Genomic DNA, 27,482 nt, shown 5'->3' on the forward strand with positions numbered 1-27,482 from the left:
TCCAAACTTCCGACCCCCACCCTTTTTTCTTATTTTATGTCTTTTGATGCAAGGTGTTTTGCTTTCTGAAAACCTAATTGGATTTTCTTCTCCATTGGTCTTGGAATTGATTGATTAGATCAAAGCTAAAGTAACAGAGAGTTAAGAAGGTGAACGAGAAGATAGAAATGGCATTTAGATCTAAGGAGATGTTCAAGAAAATAATTCAAAAGGTTGGGGAGGAAAATTTGGTTCTAGGAGTGAAGGAATCTCTAAAGAAATGTCTTCCAGATAGCAAGATTGTAATGGGAAGAGCCTAGAGAGGTATATATGCTGATCGTCATATCCAGTTTGGCAACCAGGTCAGCGAAGATGGTGGCAACAAGTTAGTTTTCACACTAATTTACTTTTTATTTCCTGTCTTTCTTGCTTGGCATATGTCGGTATTTGAACTGTGGAAATTAGAGCCAAGAAAGCACTGAAGGTTCATTTTGTTTACTTGCCAAGTGGTCTATTGTATGATTTCAATTATGTTAAACAGTGAGGAAAGATGATGTTGAAATTTATATTTGGAATTTTGAAATGTATATGATTATGATAGGAATTACATTGCATCTTTTGAGGTTCACCAAGTTTCTGGTATGAGATTCTTCTCTAGTTAAAACTCATGAATTGTTGGTACGTAAAATAGCGTTTAGAGAGTTGATGAAGAGCCATGATCATCTCTTGTAATGGCCTTGGACACAGTTTTCATGGCAGGCCAAGGCGGTGGAGGCTTGTCTAAGCGCTTAGGCGGTAAAGCGGCTGCCTAAGCGGTAAAGGCGGTCTAGTGTTAGTTTTCCCCTTTCCCCCCCCCCCCCCCCAAAAAAAAAAACACTCAATACATGATGGCATGATGCATCATAGTATCATACCTTATATCATTAAAAATTAAATTTAAGCCACCTCAAGTCATCAAAATGAAAAATCATACATGACACATAAAAATTCAGAACAATCAAACACCATAAATTAATTAAGAAACTAAAAGACATAGCACAAAATCACAAATGACTAATCAACATTCTCTTATTTAGTAATCAGTTAATCATTGATCAGTAATCACTAAGTCTTAGATAAAAAACTAACTATTATCATCATTTCATAAAAGACAGAGTTGCATAGCATACCTTAACCAAGATGCTACCAAGAAAATGAAAAAATTGAAGAGATGTCAACTATTAAGAATCAGGATGTTCATGTTGTCCATGACTCCATGGATCAATCCTTAAAATTAACAATGCAACTAAGCATGTTAATTGTTAAAAACAATTAATAGAGAAGAAAGAAGAAATAAATCAAATTAAGGGGGGAAAAAAGAAACAAGATGAAGAATATGAAAGACTCAAAATATCCTAGTTTAAGCAGTTAAATACTCAAGAGTCAAGTTAAGTGTCAATGTCAGAGACTCAAAATATCTATAAATATCCAAATACAAATGTCAAATGATTTAATCAAAATCATCATTAAGTAAATTAACATTTGGTAGTTGATCATGATCTTATTGTTGTTGTTCCATGGAACCACATGCCCTTTCTCCAAAATCATCTAAGACTAAAGAGTCAAGTTAAGTGTCAATGTCAAAGACTCAAAATATCCATATATATCCAAATACAAATGTCAACTGATTTAATCAAAATCATCATTAAGTAAATTAGCAGTTGGTAGTTGATCATGATCTTCTTGTTGTTGTTCCATAGAACCACGTGCCCTTTCTCCAAAATCATATACGACATCCTCACCGTCATTCACATCTTCCTCTTCTACCATATCTCCGTTTGATGCTGAATCATCTTCAACAGCAGCCGTTCGGGCCGTCCCTCTATTACGACGTGTGTAGGGGTTGATTGCTCCAGAGGTTGATGTTTGAGCTCTCCTTGATCGGTTTTGGCCTTCAAATGATGTAGATGCCCCCATTGCTCTATCAGCAGTGCCCCATGTGAGATCATCCTGGGGATGGACTAAATCATCCATTGGTTGGCTAACCATCCACTAACTAGACCAGTCTAGCTCATCAAGCACTAGGGGATCATAATTTCTGTTCTCCTCACGTCTTTGTTGAAACCTTTTTTGAAGGCATAGACTAGATCATTCAAACGTTCATGTTCTAGTCTATTCATCTTCTTGGTGTGAATCTGAATTCAATAGAGGATCCCAAAACATTCTTCTATAAACTAATAACAAAATTAAAAGTCTAAAAATAAAATAAATAAATATAACCACTAAATACTTACAAAATCAAATGTGCTCCAGTTGCGCTCGCAACTAGAAGAGGTGCAAAAAGGCCCAGTAAATGTCGTGCAATCATTGAAAGCTCAAAAGCAACACCTCCATGTGTACCAAAGAACTATAAAGTATAAATATAAGAGAAAATTGGATTAATATATCATACAAAGTAGGTACAAACTACAAACAAAATAACTATAGAATATAAAACAATTAGGCAATTAGCTACTTATTAGGATTCATGGTTGTTCGTTGTCTAATGGCCATACTGCTCGAAAAAGGACCTCGAGCATTTCTATATTCACCAACCTGATGTAATATCTTGTCTTGTAAAGATGGATCGGGCACTAGTCTTGAAGTGACTTGTTTAAAAGCCATTTGTAAAGTCTGTCTCATTTGATAATCTTCAGTTTCTGTATACTGATAAAACTTCCCAGGATTAAGAAATAATGCAGTAGCATACAATGGGCACTCCATCTGACACTCTCATCACCTATTAACAATATTTATGACTTTCTTCCACAACCTCTCTTTATCCCCAAAATTTTCCTTAATCATCTTTTAGTCTCTTCCACGGCAACATAGACTTCAGGCAAGGCGGGCTTCTCATCAGCATCTACAATCCTCAAAACAACAATAAGCGATTTTGATGCTCTAATACAGTCTTCCACACCATTCCAAAATGTAGTAGCAAAGACCGTTTCAATCACTTTCTTTCCTGCCTCTATCTTTGTTAAATTAGAATTCTTCCATTCATCAGAAATAGATAAATGCCTCAAGTCATCCTTATGCCTCAATAAGCTCTGGAGTGTCAGAAATGAAGTTGCAATTCTAGTTACAGTAGCCCTCACAAGATCTCTCCCATTTGTTTTAGCTCTCACAGCATCTAGAAGGCATGTGTGTCTGTAGATGAATGTTGTTATTTTCCTAGCCTTCACTATCACCTTCTTGTATGCCTTCAAGTTACCAATATCTTCCAACATAAGGTAATGCAATGGGCTGCACAAGGAGTCCAATATAGCCTAGTCCTCTTCTCCATCAACATGCACCAGCTGCTTTATAATTGGTAGCATTATCTGTAACAATCTGCACAACATATTCTTCCCTAATTTCTTCTACCTAGCTATCAAACAATTGAAATAATGTATTTGCATCTTGTACATAACTCGATGCATCAACATAACCTATAAAATAAGTCCCCTCCGGACAGTTGACAAAGAAATTGATCAAATGGCTTCTCTTTTTATCTGTCCACCCATCAGACATGAGTGTACATCCATATTGCTTCTGTTAAAAAATTATTTATCCACCCGTGTCCCCCTTTAGATAGTCCGCCATGTTAGAGCTCCTGTATGATATACATATTGTTTCCTCCCTTTCTTATAAGGTCGGCCTTTTAGAGGAAGTGGTTCCAACATGGTATCAGAGCAGGCAAGGGTCACGGTATCGAGTCCCCCTGGGAGCGGGCTAGTGTTAAAAAATTATTTATCCACCCGTGTCCCCCTTTGGATAGTTTGTCGTGTTAGAGCTCCTGTATGATATACATATTGTTTCCTCCTTTCTTACAAGATCGGCCTTTTAGAGGAAGCGGTTCCAACAGCTTCCAATACCTTTCATAGGTCTTTTTCATCTCTGCAGTTCTCTCCTTTGCCTACTTTAACAAAGGCACCCTCGCTTCATGATAAGTAGGGGGCCTATATCCTGACCTATACTGTGCAACAGATTCAATCATCACCTCAAAACTTCTTGCCTTTAGTGCATTGAATGGAATTCCACACTCATAAAGCCAATCTACAATATGATTATCAACTCTTTTTTTCTCTTCAGCTGATCTCATCCGGTTCTCTATTGTAGTCGGGTTACGACCTTTAAGCCTCCTGTCAGCAACCACTTGTTCAGGGGTCCGTCTCACATGAGCATCCATGGGACCCCTTATTTGTGGCTGAATTATGGCACACTTCTTTTTCTTTGCAGCTGTCCCAGAGCTTGGAAAAACTTTGGTAGAAGACTGGGACCTACAAGGACCTGACCGAGACTGTATCTGCTGATTCTGCTCATCAACCTCTACATTTGTCTCTCCTCCCTCATCATTATCATCCAATATATCTATTAACTTCTTCTTCCTATTGTGCATTAAAGCTGCATTCATCTCTTGAGCAATTGCTGCAGTTGTCTTGGTGCATTTTGCAACATCTCCATATCCACCCACCAAATGTTGCTTTATCCTTTTAATCCCCCCTCTGAGATCTTTTTTGCACAGATTGCATTTGACAAGGTTTTTGTCTGTAAGGTCAGGCCAATACCCATACTTCCACCCTGGGTCATTTGATTTGGCCTTCTTCTTTCGGTCTTTGAATGGATCATACCCTGCAGTACTGCCGTTATCAGCCCCACTACTAGCAATATTACCATGAGTGTCATTGCCATCCATTGTAAAAGTAACTACAAAAAAGTCAAAATCAAGACATAAACTAATAAACTATAAAGAATTTCATTACCAAAAAAAAAAACAGCTTACAGATCTAGATGTATAATTGCGTTAATGATCATAATTCAGTGATTCGTTCACCATTAGTCCATTACAAATAAAACAGAGAAGAAGCGCAGCAGCAGGCAAAGAAGAAGAAGAAGTTAAAAAAAAAAAAACAGAGAAGAAGCAGCAGTTTAAAAAAAAATCATAGAAGCTGCAGTAGTTTAGTGCGCTACAGAGAAGAAGCAGGTAGCATTAACCAAGCAAAAAAAAAAAAGAATAGAGAAGAAGCAGCAGTTAAAAAAAAGCAGAGAAGAAGCAACAGTTTAGTTCAGTGCATTACAGAGAAGAAGCAGGCAGCATCAACCAAGAAAAAAAAAGAACAGAGAAGAAGCAGCAGTTTAGTGCATTGCAGAGAAGAAGCAGGCAGCATTAACCAAGCAAGAAAAGAAAAAGAAGCAGCAGTTAAAAAAAAAGCCAGAGAAGAAGCAGCAGTTTAGTGCGTTACAGAGAAGAAGCAGGCAGCAGTTAATCAAGCAAAAAAAAAAAAAAAAAAGAAGTAGCAGCAGTAGGCTTTACGAACTACAGACTTACAAAGTATAGCGAAGAAGCATCGAAGTTAACATTTACCAAGCAAAAAAAAAAAAAGAGAGAAGTAGCAGGCTGCAACAGGCGTTAAAATTAAAAAAGAAAAAAAAGAGAAGAAGCAGGCTGCAGTAGGCGTTAAAATAAAAAAAAATAAAAAAAAAGATGCAGGCGTTAATTTTTTTTAAAAAAAAGGGAAAACACTCAAACAGAGAAGAAGAAGACTAGGTAGTACCGGAGTAGGGACTTACCTTGCCGGATGAGTCGAGTTTCTATTGCCAGAACTGGAAGAGTCGAGTTGCTGTTGGGGGGAAGCAGTAGCAGGCGTTAAAATTAAAAAAAAAAAAAGGAAAACAGAGTTACAGAGAAGTAGAAGAAGAAGAAGAAGACTAGGGACTGCCGGAGTAGGGACTTACCTTGTTGGAAGACGGGAAGAGTCGAGTTGTTGTTGCCGCCTTGCCGGAACTGGAAGAGACGAAGAGTCGAGTTACTCGAGTACTCAGAGTTGCAGACTTGCTGTTGTGCAGAGGCCAGAGAGGAGTCGAGGAGTCGAGGGTTTTAGTTTGTTTTAGGGATTTTACTTTTTATTAGTTTTTAGTTTTAAAGCTTATTTATCCCATATAGTAGCGTACATTAAAATCCTTATACACAAACTAATAAAAATCAAACAAAAAGAATAAAATAAAATGCATTAAAAAAATCAAAAAACAAAACATGAGTCATGAATGGCGGTCGACTTGACCATATGGTGCACCAAGGCGTCGCTTTAACCACCTTGGCGACGCTTAGATGGTCAAAGCGACCGCCATTCATGACTCAAGGTAAGTGTAGCCCCGCTTAGTACCCATATTTCCGCCTGGACGCCTAGGCGACACCTGACAATTATAGCCCTGGATGTCCAGTAGCACTCCAAAGCAATACAAATAGTGGGGCCTAAGAAAATCTGAAATCCCTACACTGATCATAATTAGTAAATGATATTTTCAAAAAATTCATACAAAAACTCAAAATTTAGTGGAGAATATTAGATTGAGAGATGATCCCAATGAGCTATGTTGCATCAAATTAGCAAAGAGTATGCCCTTTAGACAGAAGCTGATCTTTGAAGCTGCTATTTTTAAAAGAAAAATAACAACAGGTTTGATTCACTCAGGAAACTCCATTCAAGATAACATCCTAGGTTAATTTTATAAGAGAGTGTTATTGATATACATTGTTGTTGCACCTTACTTAAAAGCTCAAGCTTTTGGGATAAGTGGTTGTAACATGGTATCAGAGCAGAGGGGTCGAGTGTCCGATCTCTCGAAAGTGCAATGGGTTCCCCGAAACTCTCTCTTTGGTGCCACATGATAGTGTTTCTACGTGAGTGTGTCACGTGCAAGGCCTTGTGTGTGCAGGCCTGCACGAGTGGGGGGGGGGGGTGTTGATATACATTGTTCTTGCTCTACTTAAAAGCTTGAGCTTTTGGGGTTAGCAGTTGTAAGAAAACAGTCGATTACCACATATTGAAGATCCCTAACTTACTTCCTAGGCCCAAGGTTGGATCTAGTGTTTTTATCCAATGGCGGCAATACTCTTCTAACATCTACAAGGATGGGATTCGGTAGGAGTGTAGGACGAATGGGAAATCCTATTAGGCTTGGCTGGATGGGTGGCATATGAGCTGATGAATGTGTATTTACCAAAAGAGAAAAGAGAGTTACAAGAATATATAGATGAGCTGAGGGTGATGTGGGAGTGCTAGGGGGTCACGATCATGTGTGATGGTTGGACTGGGCCCACAAGAAAGTCAATCATCAACTTTATAGTTTACTGTGATGGGAGGACAGTATTCCTTAAATCTATGGATCCATCTAAAGAGAAAAAAGATGCAAAAAAAAAAAAAAAAATAAAAAATATATATATATATATATCTATGTATCCTATAAAAGTACGTACTCAAAATTTTTTGTCAAAATTTTCAACTACCCAAAATACCCCTGAGATTACTGTCACAGACTCTTTTTCCTTGCGTGAAGAGACGCATCCCATACAAGACTATTCCGATTTACCCTCAATTTTCTTTTCCTCGTTACTTCTCTCTCACTTTCTCTATGGAACCGTTGCCCCCCTCCCTCCCCAATCGTCCCTCTGCCAAGCGACACCTCCCTCTCCCCTACACACGTCTCCCAAGTCTCTCTCCCCCTCTTTCCTTTCAAAAATCTCTTCGATGCTCAAACGTCCCTTCTGTACTTCCTCCCTGTGCCTTCTTCCCACAGTCCCTCAACGCTGTGATACAAATCATTGAGAACTTCGGTACTGAGGCGGCGATTGGGTTGAAGTGGAGAGGCCTTGGTGGAGATTTAGTAGGATAGAGGCGGCTTTTTTGTCTTTCTCCTTTCTCCTATACACTTCCGTGCCCCTTGATTTCTTTACTTGTAAGCCTATCAACCGATCAAGGTGTCCCTCCTTATCTGGACTCTTGATCGGTTTCCTATTCCTTCTCCAGTTCTATTGTGGATCCATTCACATCAGTCTTTGAGTTTTATCCAACCTCATCAGATGGAATCGATCTTATCTCCTTGTTGTTCTCTTAGAAGTTATATATCACACGTAAGTAATATGGATTAGTTCTGCACTCTCCTCATCAGAAGAAATAGATCTTATATCCCTGCTGTTCTCTTAAGAGTTTTATGGACTCTTCTGAAGTCCGGCCACTAAGGTTAGACCTCTTGTGAAGTCCACTAGGGTTACACTTGAAGTCCAAAAATGGAGTATTTGACTTGTCTAATTGCTTCTGATTGGCTTTCTGAAGGATGATTCCTCACAAGACCAAGTGTGCTGCTATTGTACTTGCTTGTTTGAAGACCGATGAAGAGGATGGTTATTCCCGATACTTTGAAGTGAGTTTTTCTCGTTCTTTCCTTTGTTTGGTTTTTCCTAATAGAATCATATAGATTATGATTTTAGTTTGGATCACATATCCTGTGATTATGGTTATTGTGAAATCAACGTCTTGAGGATGAGCCTAGAGTGCTGTTTGTTGGGCCACCTAGAGTCAGAGGTTGGATGAAACCATTACGATACAATCAAGGTGCGTTTTAACTAATTCCATGCATTTTCTGCCTGTGCTGTAGAGACCTGTAGTGTGACAATGTCGTCCAACTCATAACGTTTTCCAAATCAAACTCGTCGGATCTCTAATTATCTCTGGAACTTTGTCCATTTATTATTATTATTTTTTTCAAACAGATGCAAAATTTGTCCTCTTCTTGTTGTCTGGTTTGAAGAAAAAATAAATGTAGTCTCTTGGTATGCATTCTTGGAATACATTCTAGCCCGATTTTTCATTCATGGACGATAAAACAATTTATTTATATCATCTGAGAATGCGAAATTAACTTAGAATGCATACCAAACACTGCCTTAGTATTTTTGATTATGTTGCAGTTGTCAACAGTGGTACTCATATTGTTATAACAAGATCAAGAAAACCCTCTACAAATCCTGTAGTGAGTCGTCTCATCTATTTCATAATCACCCCTGAATCTACCATCCTTGGTTGCCTTCTCCCTGCATTTATAAATTTTCCCATTTTTTGATTTTCCAACCATGAAGAGAATATCAAATACAGGAGGAAATATTCGATAAGAAACACAACATTGTTGCCGTAGGTGGTAAGATCTCTCTCTCTCTCTCTCTCACACACACACACATCATATTACCCTAACATTTTAACTCTGCAATGTCGGTTGAGTCTTAATTCTTCTCAAGACACCAAATGCTGGGGACCCAGGTGTAATTTACTTTCAGAAGAACTTTATATAGGAGGAAATCCCACTCGCCTGCATTTCCTGAAATCTAGTTGAGGATTTGCATCATTCAACTTCTCCCTTTTCAAAATAGTGTAGTTGCTAAGCAGTTTAGTGAGGGTAAAAAAAATTGATTTTATTATTTCTAAAACAAAAAAGAAACTTACAAGCCAAATTGGAGTATGAGCTGAGATGCAATATATTTTTATACTCAAATAATATGAGAAGTCTTCCCTACAATTAGTCCAACATGTGGAATTGATAGTAACCCTGCCTTGTGGCAAGTAGGTGGATGAGCCTGATCCTAAATCCTGCTGATCCAAATTGGCTGATCTAGAAAGAGTTTTAGGGTTCAGGCTGAATCACAATCCTAATTGGCTGAGGTTGTTCTGGTTGTTGGTTGCATTTATGTGAACCTTGCTCAGGACCCTATACAAGGTTTACCATTGTAATTCACTTTGTTTCAAGAATTTGTTCATTCTGCCAGTGCAAGTTCTTTACCCTGGAGGAGAATTAGATGAAGGCTCCTCCCCCTTGTGCTGTTAGTTTCTTACTTTTGAATGACAAGCTTTCTATATCTTGCAGGTGATTACCCTATATTTTGGATCGTATAATGTTAAATTAACCACTCTCTCTAATCAGTGTAAATGAAGCTCTAACCTCATTAACATGGTTGATAGGGACTGAAATGAGCTGTTATGACAGTATTCCTAGACCTCAGAGCATCACCATGGAGGTTGCATTGGGACATTATGTGCTCGCCCCTTATATATTGATTCTATGGTTGCATGGTCGATTTTTTTTTTTTTGAACCTTTAAAACAAAAGAAAATCACTGTCAGGCTCTCTCTCTCTCTCCCTCTGGGATTCTTGCACATAGATTCTTAGTAATTTACTCTCTGCCACCATTTGCAATAACAAAACAGCTTAATATATCCAAATTTTTTTTTTAATACTCATTAACATTGTTTTTTTTTTTTTTTTTTTTTTTCACATGCAATTGCACATATACACACGTGCAAATGCACGTGTGAGTTTACTAGTATATATATATATATAGATATAAGTTGTTAAAGGAGGTTGTTAAGGATGTGGGAGTAGAGAATGTTGTCCAGATTGTGACGGACAACAGAAGAAACTTTAAGAAGGCTGGCCAAAAGATGATGAACAACAAAAATACCGGCTCTTCTGGACCCCTTGTTCAGCCTATTGCAGTGATTTGATGCTAAAGGAGTAAAGGACATGGAAAAGCTGAAATTGGTGTAGACTGTTGTTGAGAGAGCTAGACAAGTGAGCATCTTTGTTTACAACTTGCACTGAATCAGCTTAGGGAGAAGTGTGATGGGGCCTTGGTCAGGCCTGGAATCACCAGATTCTCGACAAACTACATTGCACTAAAGAGTTTTGAGACAAAAAAGACTGGACTCAGAGCTATGTTTGCATTTGAAGAATGGTTTGGATGGAGGGAGTCGAGTTCCTTGGTGGTAGGGCAGCACAGGCAACCATTGCATTATGGTGATGCATTCGTATAGATCTTACGAGAGTCACTCAATGACTGGTTCTTCACATCACGGTGACCTATACACTAGGATAGGTTTTATGCAATATGTAGATGAGACCATTTATAGTGTAGCTATGGAGGACTACTGTCGTTTCTTCTCAAACAATATGAAATGACATTCATATGTCATGCAGAGAGAGGACAATGCACGTCGTCTCAATTGGACCATAAGTGGACTTGATCCACCACGTCATAGTTCATGTCAATAGGCAGTCACTTGTTGGGACTTGGGACTTGGGAGACTTATGTATTATTGTTCACTGTACTTGGTAGTTGGTATTATTGACTTATTGTTGGGAGTTGAGACTTGAGACTTATGTTATGTATTTTCACTTATTGTTCACTGTAGTAACTAGTAACTAATGTAGTTTGTAGTAGAAACTTTAAGTCTTTAAATATTTCTTTTCAAGATTATGTGCCTTCATCCATTATTGCATAATTTACTTGTTTTACTTTCAAACAATATGTAGAATAGACAATATTACATTAAGGGTTTGGCCTTTACAGCCAACCAAGGGTCCAAATCCAAAACACCCAATTGGATGTTTTTTTTCTTCAATTTGAACCTTTAAATATGTTTATTAAGCCTAAAACAAACTTCCTATAAAGTTTCGGAGCAAACTATGGCCATTTACCCACCGAAACATTGTTCCGAAACAAAAATAAATAAATAAATAAAATACTGTCTCGCCGAGATCTCTCCAGATCTCGAAAAACTCGACCTAGTCGAGACCGAGTTTTCGAACCTTGTTTAGGTGGGAGCCACATAAAACAAGTAAGTAGTTGTTGTCCTCTACTTATGCGCTTTAGTCTTAGAGAATTTAACGCCATGGTGAATTATTTTGAGTATTGACTTGAAAAGTTAAGAGAAAAAGGGACATTACTCAGTGCTAGTCCCACATATGTGGGGTCTTGAGAGGGGTGAGTGTGGTGACGGTTCTAACCTTTGGCATTTTTACACATGGTGGCTGCCTCAAGACTTGAACCCATGAATTTGCCCTGGCAGCCTGAACCTTTTACCATTGCTCTAAGCAATGATCCCTAATAAGTTGTAAACTAGGGAAAGGGTTAAATATATTTTGACCATACAACTGAGTTGGGGTCAAAAGTTGATACTTGACTATGAAAACAGATCCTTTACTTGTACAGTGGTCTTAATTATTCTGATAGCCGTCCATGTGGTTCAGTCAAGTCAAACATCCTATGAAGCTTTTCAGGATTGCCATTAAAATATCTTTTCTTTGTAGAGATAAAAAGAAGTTAGATACACAACCATATGGGGAACGATTATTATTATTATTATTTTTTGTTTTGATTTCTAAAGGATTAAGGAATATATGCAAATTCTAAATTTACAAAAACGAAATTGCATAATCCAGATTAGGGGAAGGGATGGGGAGAAAAGGGGAAAAAGAGGAAAAGGGTAAATCATTTGTAATTGAAATCATCTTGATTAATGGAATCAATTGGTTGAGGCTGCCACAAATTTATCTTTAAGTGCCTTGACCAAAATTTCCTATGCTATAAAGATAGCAATTCAGAGCTATTTGAAATACTATAAAGATGAAAGGGATAAAATTAACAAAATTAAGTCCCGGTTGATTAACCAAATCCATTGTGTTTGATATTTTTAAATAAATATAGACAATAAATAATATTAAAAGATTGAAGAGATTAGATCAAGTGGAGAGGATGCGACTTTGATGCAATCCCGGGTTCTGCTCATAGTTGTCAAGGCGGTTAGGCGACCCAAGGCGGTGGAGAGGGTCAAAGTTTAAGGAGACACCAACTAGGCGAACAAGGCGTCCAAGGCGACCAAGGCGCCTGGACGCCTAGGCGTCGCCAAGGCACCGCCTTGACAACTATGGTTCTGCTACCCTTAAATTGGATCGTTTTGGGTCCACAAATGACAAATAACTCATATTTAATGAGTAGTGATACTTTCATAATTATTCACAACTATTTGGGAACTCTGAGTAAGGGATACAGGACTTAGGACTGAAATGTAGATAATTTAAATGGGAAGGGTATTTAAAATGGTCCAAGGAATAATATAGAACAAAAGAAGGGAATAAAGTATTTTTAAGTAACAAAAATTAGTGTCTTTAATATAAAAGAAAAGGAAGAAGAATAGGTTTTCTTCCTCACGATAAAAAGACTAAAACCAGTGGTAACCCTTTTGACTTTTCTTTTTGGGTGAATGAACCCTTCCGAGTGATGATGGAAGAGTGTTGCTGGTAAGGGATGAGGACATTGTGAAGAGATGGGAAGAGTGTATTTGTGACCTTCTAAATGGAAATAGGTTGAGTAAAAATGATCCGGAAAATGACTTCTTTCTCCAAAACTTTATACTGCATAGATATGTAAAAAAGATTAGTATGGCAGAAGTTAAAGAAGCCTTAAGAAAGATGAAATCAGGCAAGACTCTAGGCCCAGATGAGATTCCGATAGAAGTATGGAAAACCCTTGAAAGTTGTGGGGTTTATTTGTTAACCAATTTGTTTAACAAGATTATGAACACAAGGAAGATGCCAGATTAATGGAGGAGAAGCATTGTAGTCCCGATCTACAAGAAGAAAGGTGATATCCAAAGCTGCAATAACTATGGAAGCATTAAGCTTATGAGTCACACTATGAAACTTTGGGAGAGGGTTATTAAAACTCATTTGAGAGAGACCCATATCTCGGTGAACCAATTTGGCTTTATGCCAGGTAGATCCACGAATGAAATTATCTACTTATTAAGGCTACTCATGGAAAGATATAGAGATAGCAAAAAGGATCTTCATATGGTCTTTATTGATCTGGAAAAAGCCTATGACTGAGTCCCTAGAGATTTAATCTGTTAGGTTCTAATGAAGAGGGGTTTCGAGTAAATATGTGGATATAATAAAGGATATGTATGAGGACGTGGTGACTAGTGTGAGATCTATGGGAGGTCAGGGCAAGGAGTTTCCAATTACGATGGTCTCCATCAGGGATCAGCCTTAAGTCTTATCTTTTTGTGCTTATCATGGACGACCTAAGCAAGAACATTCAAGACAAGGTCCCATGGTGTATGCTCTTCGCCGATGATATTGTTTTGGTGGATGAGATAAAAGCAGAGATTAACACTAAGTTAGAGCTATGGAGATCAACCCTGGAAACAAGAGGTTTTAAGACTAGTAGAATAAAGACGGAGTATTTGATGTGTAATTTTAGTTACACTATGATGGATACTGACATGGTGCGAATTGAGGAAAGAGTGATACCACAAAGTGTCTATTTTAGATATTTGGGGTTAATCATAATTAAAGGGACATAGAAGATGATGTCTCACAGAGAATTAAAGTGGGATGGTTGAAATGGAGAGGTACGTCCAGAGTGCTGTGTGATCGACGTATTCCTTTAAAGCTTAAATGAAAGTTCTATAGGACTGTTGTTCGTTCGGCTACGAATTTATGATGTATGGGGCAGAATGTTGGGCATGGTACGAATTGAGGAAAGAGAGATGCCACAAAGTGTCTATTTTAGATATTTGGGGTCAATCATAAATAAAGAAGGTGACATAGAAGATGATGTCTCACAGAGAATTAAAGTGGGATGCTTGAAGTGGAGAGGTGCGTCCGGAGTGCTGTGTGATCGACGTATTCCTTTAAAGCTAAAATGAAAGTTCTATAGGACTGTTGTTCGTCCGGCTATAATGTATGGGGCAAAATGTTGGGCAATTAAGAAGTGTCATATTGAGAGGTTTTGTATGGCAGAGATGAGGATGTTAAGATGGTGGAAAAACAAGGAAGGATAAACTAAGGAATGATCATATCAGAGCTGACATGGGAGTTGCTCCGATCATTGACAAGCTCCGAGAGAGTCGTCTGAGTTGGTTTGGTCATGTTCAAATGGAGGCCTTGGGACGCCCCAGTAAGGAGGAGTGATATGATTCCGATGGATTGAGCTAAAAGAGCGAGGGGCAGGCCTAAAATGACCATAGGAGAAGTTGTGAGAAAGGACATGCATTGTCTAGGTCTCGTGCCATGTATGACCTTGGATAGAGCCTATTGGAGGGTAAGGATCCATGTAGCAGACCCTATTTAGCTAAGATTCTCCTGACTTGCTGGGCTGTGTCTCTTTCTTCTTTCACTTTTCATGTATTTTCCTTTGTTCATTTGTCATTTTTCATTTTCACTTCTCATCTCATTTCCCATTCTTCCCTTTCACTTTGCAGTTCTTACCTACTTTTCTTGATTGGATCCATGTAGCTGACCCCATTAAGTTGGGATAAGGCTGAGTTTGTTGTTGTTGTTGAACCCTTCTAACTTAGGTTGAGAGAACTTATCGATTCCACACCAATCAACTCAAATTTTAGGCCAAGGTTGATAATCTCCAACCCTTTGAACTCCAAGCAAAAAGGGCGTACCCAGTGCATGAGGCTCACTACAGGTTGGGGGAGGGGCATATGTATGCAGCCTTATCCCTGTTCGCGGAGAGGGCTGACAATATTGCTCATATCAGCAAGCAGGAGATTAACAATGTTCCTCTGAAACCGCAGTTTCAGATTTGGTTCTCAAGGCATGGTTGATATTAGGGGATAATATTCTAGGTGTTGGGTCGCCCTAGGGTGGTGATGTTAACCCTAAAGTTGCAGATCAATCGGGTTTACAACCAATGAGTTCAACCAATTGCTATGGATTACCAAGCCACGCCAAGAACAGAGCAACAATAACTAATTAGAAAAGATACAAACAAAAGAGAAAGATAAAGAGGAAGATATGAAAGAATAATATGATAGCAAAGTTAAGAGATTTATTTGAGGAAATCAGATCTGATAGTAAGAAATCAAAGATTAGTCGAAGAAGGAAGTGGAGAGACAGTACGGCCAACAGGCATACTGCAGTTCATCCACCAAGCTTATCTTAATTCAATCAACTCTACTTTATCTTTGGTTACATGCATGATGCATATATGTAAAGAGGGAAAGACTCCTGATCTTCTAATTTCCTAATCATATCGTGAAACTGGAAGCAAAGTGAATTCAAATGCCAACTGCTAGGGTAACTAACGTTATCCAATTACAATAAAATTACAAAATTAACCCCTACATGGGTGTGTGTGTGCATGAGTGTGCATGTGGGTGTGGGTGTGGGTGTGGGTGTGTGTGTGCGTGTGCGTGTCCGTGTGCATTTGAGTGTGAGTGTGAGTGTGATTGCATGTGCGTGTTCGTGGCGTGGGCATGGGTGTGTGTTTGCATGGGTGTACAACTTGTAAGCATGACCGGCCATAGTTTACTTAAACAAAGAATCAACCATTGGAAAGTGGTGACAGAGGAAGTTAGGAGGGGGAGGGGAGCAACCTCATGTACTAAGGCTGTCCCTTCCTTTATCATATATCATATACGATAAAGGGAGAAATTTCAAGAGGGGGAGCGGCATTTCCCCAACTTCGCCAATGCCTGTGCCTGCTATCAGGCTCCTAGGATGTCCTAACAACTTCGAAAAGTAGATTTCTCTCTAATCTTTCTGTTTAAGTCTTGAAATTGATTACACCCCCTCCACACCCCCCCCTAAAAAAAAGAAGCTTTTGAAATTGATGATTTTCAATCACAACTGATCAGACTATGAGGGATATAACCATGTATTTTATAAAAATTGAAAACTAAGAGAGGATTAAAAATGGTATTCTGTCCCCAAATGAAGTAACGAAAACCAGTAGTGGATGATCTCCTCAAGGATGTATTTTGCTCACCAGGAGTCCAAAACTTTTTGCAAGTGAGAAAAGGAATAGGATAGTAAACCTATGGCAACCTCAGACTAAGGGAGTGAGGAAAGCAATATGATAGTAGACTTATGGCAACCTCAGCCTAAGGGAGTGAGTTGAATGAAGATGGATGTTCTTTATGGAGTCTGGGTTCATCGGGTATGATGGTATCGTTACTCGTTAGGCCGCGAAATGGTAGTGTTGTTTGTGGTTTTTCAGGGCCAATTGGAGAAGCTAACTCAACAAGGGCTGAATTGATAGTGATGTAGGTAGAGTGAAGGTGCTTGTCAGTAAAGGTCTTTCATGCTATATTAGAGGGTGATTCAGCTAATGTTATAGGATGGATGATGAAACCTGCAATGCCATGGTCTTATGCTCATAATGTCAGTTCCATTTGCCATCTTGCCTTCCAGTTGAACGGTTTGATTCTGAGAACTGTTAATGAGATGGCTGATATCTTTGCAAAACAGGGGTGATTTATCCTTGGCTGTGTTTCACAAATGCTGTTCCCTTGTGAGTTTTCTTTAGTTTCCTGCTTAGCTGGTCTATTTGTTTCCATTAGCTCTTTAAGTTATTTCCTTCTTGAAGGGCTATAATTCTACATTCATTTGCTCTTCTTTTCCATAGAGTGTTACTCATAAAACAACTTATACAAACAGAAATAAATGAAATCCAGAAAGAGCAACTTGAAGGCAGAAGAAAGGGAATCCACAAATGCACCAGTAATTGAATTGAGCCTAAACAGCCGTAAACGATGTAGGGAGATCAACTTTAGAAAATATAATCTAATGGCCAAAAGAGTGACAATGGACCCTATAGAGTTCCCAGCACCCATCATATTAGCTCTCAAACTGAACTCCTACTGTGACTCCAAATTCCTATTTAGAAACTGTTGTAATACGGGTGTAATATGGGAATAAGGGTAAATCTATCCATAGGGGCATAATGGTACTTGTACCTGTATGACACTTAGAGTTGTCACATTGGCAGTCTCAATCATTCCTCTCAATCAAACATGGTATCAGAGCTGAATCCACCTCAGGATCCCAGCCCCAGCCGCTTTCAACTCTCTCTCTCTTTTCCTCCCACAATTTCCACCGTCCGGCTCTCTCCTTCTCTTCTCCTACTTCTTTCAGCACTTCTCTCTCTTTCAGCACTCTCTCTCTCTCTCTCTCTCTCTCTCTCTCGTTTTCAACTACAGCTCTCGGTGGGTCCCTCCTAGGCCACCAAGGGTCATCTTCTTTCTATTGGGGTTCTCAGATCTCTCTTGCACAATGATTTGAGAGACCCTCTTTGGGTCAATCAACTTTTCAGGGTTTTGAAGGCTTTGATCGACTTTTTCAGGGTTTTGAAGGTTGATAGACTTTTTTAGGGTTTTGAACCCTCTATCAATTTTTTGTCAGTCCTTTTGTGATGATCATCAATCTCTTCAAGGCTTCATTCATCGATCCTTTCAAGGCTTCATTTCTACTTCGATTGTTCTAAGCTCTTTACATCAATCGGAGTGCTAACTATGTTGGCTGACTCTACTGCATCAACTGGAATTGAATGGTCAATTCATGGGACTCACAATGATTTCTCTTCATTGCCTATTAGCTTTGTTCGATTGTATGGGAGCAATTACTTGATGTGGTCTCGCTCCTGTATCTCTCCATTGATCCATGTGGCTATGTGGGTTATTTGACAAGTGAAACTACAAAGCCTACTAATATTGATGCTTAGTGGAGTTATGATAACTCCTTGGTAATGGCCTTTCTTATCAACTCTATGCAACCTCAAATTGATCAAGGTTATCTCCTATTTGATACTGCAACCAAGATTTGGAAAGCAACTCAAGATACATACTCTCACATTGGGAATGATGCCCAAGTTTATGAACTGCGCAAAAAGGTTCATGAAACCAAGGAGAAGGACCAAACTCTAACTCTTCTGCAATACTATTGCGTAGTCTGTGGCGGGAGCTCGTTTTTTATAACTCCTTTCAGCCAACTGGTACTACCGATGCTACTGCCTTCAAGAAACAGGAAGATAAATTTCAATTTATGATTTTCTAGCTGGGCTGAATGTTGAGTATGATCATATCCATTCCCAAATACTTAGCCGGGACCCCTATCATGGAGCAATTTTATTCATTGATCCAGTTGGAGGAGCCACTGCAATGCTATGCTCTAGCCTACTTCTCAGGACAGTTCAGCTTTACTTTCTGGGTGCACTCAGCCTAAAAGTGGTCCCCCTCGATCCAGTGTACGTTCCTCCTCTGATAGAGAGCCGGTCAGGTGTGAATACTGCGGTAAGGAATGTCATACCAAGGACTGCTGCTGGAAGCTACATGGCTGACCTACCTCCTTTTCACGAGGTCGTGGCCATGGTCAATCCTCCTAGGAAGCACATCACACTGAGGCCTCTGAACCTACACAGGATAATACCAGTTCCTCTCTTTCTCAGGATGTGCTTGCTATGCTTAGGAGTTTGATAACTTGATTGGAGCCTTCCACTGCTCCCGCTTCTGCCTCTACATCTACTTTGGTTTCCTCCAACTCCCTCCTGACCTACTCAAGTATTTTTTTTGGTGGTCATTGTGCATCGATTGTCTCTTGTCCTTGGAGACTTTGGTGCCACTGATCATATGACTAGCTCTTCTAGTCTCTTTTTCAATATTCCCATTGTTTTGGTAGAGACAAGGTTAGAGTGGCTGATGGTTCCCTCTCCTCAGTTTCTGGAAAGGGTTCTATCACTTGTTCTCCCTCTTTATCCTTAGCTTCTGTTCTTTATGTTCCAGATTTTTCTACTAACCTTCTTTCCATCAGCCGTCTTACCAATGATCTGAATTGTAAAGGACTTTTTCCCCTTCTCACTGTTTTTCCAGGATCTAGTGACGGGGAAAATGATTTGTTGTGGTAGGGTGCATGGTGGTCTTTAGTTGCTCGATAATGACACTTTTTCAGTGGATCAGGTTCATCAGATCGATTCTCCTTCAGCATCTTCTGAGTTACTTCGTTGGTATAGATGCTTAGGCCATCCCCCTGTTGGAAGTTTGGTTAAAACTTTTCTTAGTTTATTTCAGCACTGTAATCCCAGGGATTTCTTTTGTAATGCTTGTGTTTTAGTCAAGCAAACTTGTTCAACTTATTCTAGTTTGAATAATTGAAGTCCTTTTATGTTAATTCACTCTAATGTATGGGGCCTTGCCCATTGTTCTTCCAGTATTGGTTATCGATGGTTTGTGATTTTTATTGATTGTCATACACGGGTTACCTGGATTTATTTGATGCACCAAAAAAAGTGAAGTGTTTTTCTGTTTTCAACTGTTTTACACCATGGTATGTACCCAGTTTAATTCTACCATCAAAATTCTCCGTAGTGCTAATGGGGGAGAATATATGGAGAGTTCCTTTCAAACTTTTCTTGCCACTCAGGGGATTGTTCGTTAGACCAGTTGTGTTGATACCCCGGCTCAAAATGGTGTGGCTGAACATAAGAATAGACATCTATTGGAAGTGGCCTGTGATCTATTGTTGGAAATGAATATTCCGCCTCAGTATTGGAGTGAAGCTGTTCTCATTGCTGCTTATCTCATCAACCGGATGCTAACTCGTGTCCTTGACTTCAAGACTCCTATTGTCGTTCTCCAGGACTCTTCCACCTTTCTTATACCACCTAAAGTCTTCAACTGTGCCTATTTTATCCGGAATCACCATTTCCGTGGCAAGTTAGATCACCAGCGACTTAAGTGTGTTTTCATTGGATACTGGGCTACCTAGAAGGGCTACAAGTGTTATCACCCTCATTGGAGATTTATTGTTGAGAGTAGAGGAAGACATGCGATTAATTAACAAGCAGTTTAAACGGTATCCCCTAAAATACTTTTAGGAACATTCATATGAAACAATAAAGAATGAGCAATCTCCAACAAGTGTCTATTTATTTGTTCAGCTACATCATTCCGCTGAGGAGTATAAAAGCAACTAGCTTGACGTAAAATACCTTGCTTAGATCAAAAAGAAGAAATTGCATGTTGAGAATATTCCAATGCATTATCCAAGTGAAATTTTTTATGAGAAGTACCAAATTGAGTTTTTATTTCATTATAAAAGGATGTAAAGATAGACCAAGGTTCAAAAACTCGTCTCAACTCGGTGTCTTGACCAGGTCAAGATGACCGAGATCTCGGTGATTTATTGTTAAATATATATAATATATATAATTTTTTTTTTTGTTTCGGTGGTAAATGGCCATAGTTGGCAGCTTGTTTTAGGCTTAATAAACATATTTAAATCTTCAAATTGTGAAAAAAAAAAAACACCCAATTTGGTGTTTTGGATTTGCACCCTTCGTTAGCAGTAAATGTTAAAACCTTAATATAATATTGCCTATTTTACACATTGTTTGAGTGCTATGAGACATAATTGGCATTAAACGTCAAACTCTTAATATCGACATCGTGAGGTCGTAGACTGGCCTCCGATGTCTAACATATAAATAATCTACCCTCATACAACAAGTATTTGTCATATTTTTTGTTTTCAAAAAATAGTTTTTCGGAATAGTAACTTTACTTGAAATAGTAGAATGTAGCCAATTCTTCCACAGTAAGCAGCAATCGATCTCTTTGTAGTGATGTGGCAACCCCCAGTAGTATTGAGTGATGATGTAGCAAAAATATCAAGATCCAAGCTTTTCCCCTCTTCTCTAGGTCCAAAACCACGAAATTGCCGAGTTTTCTTCGAAATGGGTTGAGTTGCTGCCTATTTATAAGGTGGTTTGTAACATGTACCGAAATCTCGCCGAAATTTCGGTCAAGTTTCTCAAAACAATGTCGATTTGAGATCTCGTCTCGAACAGCTCGAGATTCTCGAGTTGGGTGAGATCTTAGCGAGTTTTAGAACTATGAGATAGACACAAACTTTGAATCAGTAAATATAACGAAGTCAAGCGTGAATGGTTATCCATAAAAGTAGCAACATACATAAAACTGGATTGACTCTGGAAACAAGAAGGACCCTATATATCAGAATGAACTAATTAAAACAAAGACCAACTCCTAGAAACATCCTGTGTAAGAAAGGAAGTACGGTGATGTTTTCCTAACTCATAAGCTAAGCTTCACACTCGATGCGGGAGATAGATTTGCACGCAGGATCTATGTGTTCAACGTTAGAGAGGGACAAATGCCCTAACCGACAATGCCAATCCAAAGAAGAAACACCACTAGAAGCAGCTGACGCAACAATGAAAACGAAATCACCATCAAGATAATTTAAGCTACCATTCTCATGCCTTCCGTCAATCTTCTTCCTTATCTGAAGATTTTGGAAGATACAATAAGAAGGATAAAAATAGATAGAGCAATTTAGTGACTTAGTAATTTGACTCAGATAAAAGATTCAAGGGCAATTGAGGTACATGAAGAACACAAGACCACAATAAAGATGAAGTGGGAGAAACAACATCATGACTGGAGAAGCCTGAGTAGAGAAACCATTAACGAGAATTACTCGAGATGGATGACTAGTTTAATGGAATGAAGATAACATAGTACGCTTAATGTCTTGTAATTTGATGCACCAGAATTAATAACTCAATTGGTAGGAGAGGATGAGGCAAGAAGCACAGTAGTATCTGTGTGGGCTAGTGTGACTATGAAGAAGCGGAAGCCTCAATCTGTTAAAGACGTTTAAGTATCTGGTTATAGTCATCTTGAGAAATAGAGTCTGATGAACCAGCTCCAGATGTAAAAGGCAGAGTTGGTGTCATTAGATGACACCACGTCAAAACATCCATCAGTTATAGTTGAATTGGCCAATTATTGTGCCCACTTTGGTATACCATACTTTGTCCAACAATTAAAGTGTGATTGGACTTCCCACATTGAGAACACTGGCGTAAGGTTGATTAGACTGCTGTCCTCCACGACCACATGTACCACATCCTCATCCTCCCCTTGAACCACGACCTCTGCCAAAGCCACGACCATGGCTACCAATGGCAACTACAAATGCAGAACTTTCCTTAGAAGAGGATGATGAAGCAACTTTAGAATGAAAGGGAGAGGCAAGCAGAATCTGATAGAGTGCCTTATTCATAGAAGGCACCTTTTCACCAGCAAGTAACTAGCTTTTAACTTGCTGTAAATTGTGATTTAACCCAGAGAGAAATATAGCAACCCGAAATTCAGTTCTGTTTGTCTTCAACAGTCCAAGTCAGTTGTAAGAGGCGATAGACATTAAGTTCCTCCCACATTCCCTTAAGGGTATTGTAGTACTCACTACTCACCAACAAATTTGTGTCTCTGCTTAAAATGGCAGATCTTCTAATAAAGATCATAGATGCTAGATATATTCTTGTCCGGAGAAAAGCTTTCCTTTAAATCATCTCAAACTCCTTTAGCTATGGTATGGAACATAACATTCGTAGCAATGGCTGGATCTATACTATTCCATACCTAAAGTAGTGAACCAGATACCTCCTATAGGTCAAGCAGCTGGGAAGAAATGTAAAGAACGAGAATTGTTGAACCATATAAGAAGAGTGTCGTTTTCTTGCATCCACTCAGCATAATCTTTTGAATTAGGAGTTGATGGTGCTGATGTGAGGTATCTTAACTTGCCTTTAGCATTAATATAGACTTTAACAGTTTGAGCCCGGACTAAATAATTCGAATCTTGACTGAGCTTAATAGTAGTAATTTGGACACTGATACTGTCTGCAGGTGGCTTAGAGTCACCTGTTATATGAGAGAATAAATAGTAGTGGCAAAAATAACCAAACCCAACACTAGGTCAAAGAAGAAGGCCCACTTGCAGAGAGAAACCGAACCCACAGGGAGAAACCACAGCCATCAGCCAAAAGCTTTAATCAAGAAGAATGTAGATGCAGTAGAACATCAAATTAATATCTCATGAGGCAAATCAGGGCAAGAGAAATTATTAACAAGAAGTACAAGCCAAATCGCATGGAGAGAGTCATAGAAAGCTCTCAGACGATACAAACCCTAAAATCACAAAGTAAATCCACCTGGATAGTTCTGAAACTTTGCTTAAACAACCAGCAATAAGTAGAGAATAAGTCTGCAAAATCTCACTGAGATCTAGTGAAAACAGGGTTCTTGATAATGTTGCAGAAATTAGGGTTTTGCAAGAACTTGAGGAAACACAGATTTAATGAGCAGGAAGAGGGTAGATCAGACCTCAACCGATCGGTCAGTCACATACAGGAGCCATAGGTAGAGATGAAATCAGAAACATACTCAAATTCCAGCCCAGAGAGAAACATACTCACTTCAACAGGACAGTAGTCACCATCAACAATGGATACCAACTAGGTTTTCATGGTAAAGAAGGGCAGTAATAGGTGGCTGAACACCACAAGAAGAAAACTATGAAGATTCTCTCAAACAGGTAGGAAGAACATAGCAATCACTGATTAAAAGTTAAAACTGCTCTGATACCATGAATCAATATCAGTAGCAGATAAACCAGAACCGCAGGTTAGAAGAAGTAGCAGAAGAAAGAAAAAGAAGAGAGCCATAGGGAGAAAACTAGCTCACGGTTAGGCTGAATACACTGGATTTGGCTCCTGTCCTGCATTGGTGGGAGCTGGAGCGTCCAGCACCCCCCTAAGATCTCTCCACCTGGCCTTAGTAGCATCCAACGGCCTTAATTAATAATGCTTGTTTTAATCCCATTTGGCTCCCATCTTCCTCTCTCACCCTACGAACCCGACCCGAAACAACGAAAACTGCACCGGCGTGGAAAAAAGGAGATAGCCAAGGGAAGAGGAATAGACAAGTTGCAAAATGTTCGAAGGATCCTACTACACACCTGCAAAGCTATTGTCAAGGAAGGGCATTTCGAGTAGGCACCGTCGAAGCTTCTCCTCCCTTTCCTAATTTAATGGCACCAAGAAGAAGACCACCGGGGCCTGTCTGTACTTGCTTATTTACTCTGGCCGTGCGTGCTGTGTTCTCCTCTCAGGAAATGACAACCTCAACGGTCTTGGGCTTGGACGATATAGAGTTGTGGGTGCACCTGCTTCAATACCATGTACAGACAGATACCTCTTGAATTCTACCCCAACAACACTCACCCCACTCCTCTTTTTCTCCTCTTTGTCCCATCACCTTCACTCTTTGATGGTCTTCCCCTCTTTCTTGTTCCCTTCCCTTCCTCTCCATGCCCAACCCCAGCTTCAGGTTTTGAGGCGCCTGCTTATCTTCTTTTCTCGGAGTAGGAGAATGAGGAGGAAGTCCCCCTAGTCCCCAAGGGACTAGGGGTTTTGATCACCTGGTTATTTGTCTCTTCTTCAATGTTCTGTTCCATTGCGACCTTCAAGGGCTCTTTGGTGGGTATTGCCGCTCTGATGCGGGTTGTAAGCACAGCGACTTCCACTCTCTGCAACCACTTTCGTTGTTGTCGTCTTCACCACCTCCTTCCTCGCTCACCTTGGAGTCATTCTTTCTCTTTTAGAAATCAAACAATCTCTTATGAAATGGGGAAAACAGATCCCAATTTTTGCGTTTGAATTGATGGAAAACAAAATCAGAGTAGAGATGGAGTTGGGGTTTTGAACAAGTGGTTCATGGTTGAAGCCAAGTTCCCGTTGATATCTGCCACTGGGCTCATCGTGGTTGCTTGAATCGACGTGGGGTATACTCAAAAGAACAAATTCCTGAGCCAAAAGCCATGCGATGAAGCAGAACTAGTAAGCTAGAATGAGAAACTGAAGAGAAGAGATTTAAGAGAAGCCACCCAACTGCAAGTTTGAGAGAGAGAGGGGTGCGTTGATGTGGGGTGATCAGAGGTTTGCTGCCACTGCTGGTATAACACAAGGATTGCTTAGACGAGTAGTGGGGTGGTCAAAGGTTGCAGTGGTGGTGGGGCGGTTGTGTGCACAGTGGAGCGGTGGTTGAAGAAGAGAAAGAAAAAGAGGAAGAACCGGTGCAGTTTTCGTTGTTTCGGGTCGGGTTCGTAGGGTGAGAGAGAGGAAGATGGGAGCCAAATGGATTAAAATGGGTATTTTAATTAAGGCCGTTGGATGCTACTAAGGCCAGGTGGAGAGATCTAAGGAGGTGCTGGACTCTCCAGCTCCCGCCACTGCAGGACAGGAGCCAAATCTGAATACACTAGCCATGAGCAATAAAATATATTTATTATAAAGAAAGGAAACAATTACAGGTATACCCCTGGTCTATAAGCCAATACATATAATGGCCTATAAACCACTACATATAAGCCCATATACCCAAAATACCCTCTACGGTTGTACTAAACACAAGAATCTCAACATGCATCTCAAACTCAAATTGTCAAAGTAGGATGGATATCCGCTAGTATGGTCACTTGATATTGTAGAAGCGCTATGTTTGCTACAATGAATCTCATGCCTAGGTGCAGACTTTGGACCACACCTTTGTCTACCTTACATAATATATGTAGGATTCCACTTCAGGGAACTTGGACCATGAGTCTACTGGACCGTTTTCTTAAATTTTTTTTTTCATGGTGAGCACAGATTTTGGACTTTCTTAACTCATTACTTAGGATTTGAGGGCATGGCATTCCTTACTTCATAAAAAGCTCAGATACATAGCAGCGCTAAGGGATCTCTTTTATGACAACACTGGGTTCTTTATGATGGTTTTCACTCATACCAGGACTTGAAAATGGGAACCTCCTTAGATTTGTGTACATAAGCTGAAAGCTGATGGATTCTATTCTGACTCCATAGGAGGATATGGAGGCATCGCCAGAAATAGGAATTGGGAAACATTCTTGAGTTTATGCAGCTGGCTGCTCTCCCATATCGATCTGTTATTATTTGTGAGCACTTAGTTACTGATGAATGCTTCTATGCAGATATCTATCAAAAGGTGTCTCCACAATTATCTTACAGACATATTGTGAACTTTCAGTGTGCTCTACCTTAATTGGGTCCTGAGAGAGCTAGAGCTTTTCTGGATTCGGGTAAATCTGGCCATTATCCATTCAACATTTCACCACTGAGTGCTCTCTCTAGTAATTTTGAGTTGGAAATTATTTTGACCCGTTGGTTTTCCTTGTCAATTTATTTTGTTGTTACGGTTGTTCTTGGGGTTGTATTTTTCACCTGCAGAAATTCCTTTTATATTCTTGTACAGCAGGTCAGGGTCTGGTTTTATCCTAATCATATCTCCTCCCCCCAGGAAAAAATAAGAAAGAAGATAACAAATAAAGAAAAAGGAGTAGTAAAGAATGAAAAGAGAGAAAGCAACTTATTGACTGGCGAGTCTAAACAGTGGATACTACTAGGTTAAGGCCAAAGTGTAGTTGTGATTTTCTTCTACTTTTGTGGTGTGGTTTATTTTTTTGTTGAATTGGATAAATATTTAATCATTGTATTGCTTTTGTTTTGTATTTTTAGTTTCCCTCCCTAACACTGCTGAATTTGCATAAGAGAGAACACTTGATGTCATGTTTGAAAATTTTCTTGTGATATGATGATAGGACAAGGTGGAATTGGAAGCCCAATGCACAGGAAAAGCGACTCTTCAGTTACATACTAGATCGACACATTCATGTAAAGGTCACCACCCATGCAGTCCGTTGTATAGACAAGGCAGGGGGTATTGATGAATACCTCCTGAAGACACCATATCACAAAATGGACACAGAGATGGGCTTGTTCTGGAAGGCCAAGATTGAGAAAATGTATGAAGAGCTTGGGAAGATGGATGTAGTATTCTTCTCACCTGAGGATGAAGCCAAGTTTGAGCAGGGTTTCAAAGATCTAAAAGTGGCTGAAAGGGGGGCACGCAGGGAAGCAAGACGAAAGAATTACATGGCATCAGGAAAACTAGATATTCAGGTGTCTGGGCCTGAGGGTGCAGGGATGGCAGAAAAAACCATAAATGATACACCTGTTCAAATGGCTGCAAATGCTTGATCATTCTTGATCCCACCATCCCCTATGAGTTGTTCATGTTATTTTGATTTTTCACTCTGTTTTGCATTGTTAGGGCTTGCCTTGTGGTATACAGTAGAGGCAATAGTTGCAGTCTACTTGAACAGCTGTTCCATTCCCGGCTTGGGATTTGTTTCTTTTAGGTTAGCACTCTGGTGGTT

The 27,482-nt window shown here is 39.5% G+C and overlaps 1 pseudogene; it reads left to right on the top strand.

Moving 5' to 3' along the window:
• The first annotated feature begins 97 nt into the window (after window positions 1-97).
• Window positions 98-27,303, top strand: LOC122657646 (annotated as a pseudogene).
• The last annotated feature ends 179 nt before the right edge of the window (window positions 27,304-27,482 follow it).

This window comes from Telopea speciosissima, chromosome 4 (assembly GCF_018873765.1).
Source record: "Telopea speciosissima isolate NSW1024214 ecotype Mountain lineage chromosome 4, Tspe_v1, whole genome shotgun sequence".
Lineage (NCBI taxonomy): Eukaryota > Viridiplantae > Streptophyta > Magnoliopsida > Proteales > Proteaceae > Telopea > Telopea speciosissima.